This window comes from Octopus bimaculoides, chromosome 11 (genome assembly GCF_001194135.2).
Source record: "Octopus bimaculoides isolate UCB-OBI-ISO-001 chromosome 11, ASM119413v2, whole genome shotgun sequence".
Lineage (NCBI taxonomy): Eukaryota > Metazoa > Mollusca > Cephalopoda > Octopoda > Octopodidae > Octopus > Octopus bimaculoides.
In genome coordinates this window covers 70,448,569-70,449,482 of record NC_068991.1, presented here as the reverse complement: position 1 = coordinate 70,449,482, position 914 = coordinate 70,448,569, and positions in this window count along the sequence as shown.

Here is a 914-nt window from a genome sequence, read left to right as displayed (position 1 = left end):
TGTGTGTGTGTGTGTGTGTGTGTGTGTGTGTGTGTGTATGTGTTTGTGTGTCTGTTTGTCTCCCCAACATCGATTGACAACCGAGGCTGGTGTGTTTACGTCCCCGTAACATAGCGGTTCGGCAAAAGAAACCGATAGAATAAGTACTAGGCTTCCAAAGAATAAGTCCTGGGGTCGATTTGCTCGAATAAAGGCGGTGCTCCAGCATGGCCACAGTCAAAAGACTGAAACAAGTAAAAGAGTAAAAGAGTGTGTGTGTGTGTGTGTGCGTGTGTGTGTGTGTGTGTGTTTGTCTCTGTGTGTGTGTATTTAAGAATATATTCAGTTATATTGCCTTTGATCACTCTCTGATCGATCAAAGTTGTCATCGAGGTAAACAACAACAACAACATCAACATCTATTAATTGGTCAGCAATCATTACTACCACTAACAACTCTAATATTTGACCACAACTAAAGTCAGTCACACCTACCAGTGCCATCACTCAACAACGGGAACGGCGTGCGATAGTATCTCTCGAGGCTATTTAGAGATTCTCAACACTGCTGACGCAGCGAATATATCTCCATTAAAAGTAATCACATAAGCACGCAGACATCCTTACACACATGAACAAGCACACACATACACTTACATATACACAAGCAGTCGCTGTATATATTACACACACACATCACACTTATATATAGTATAGCACACATTTGCGTATAGTAACTAAGCATATACGAATTCAACATGGTACATCTTAATACTTCTAATCGGGGCAATTAATCACTAAAAATGCTCTATAACTAATTACTAATTAGAAGGGGCTATGGTGTTAATGTGAAATAAATAACTTAATAGATATACTGAATATTGAATTAACCTCTCTTCCTACCATTCTTTCACTACCATCCTCTCTCTCCCCCC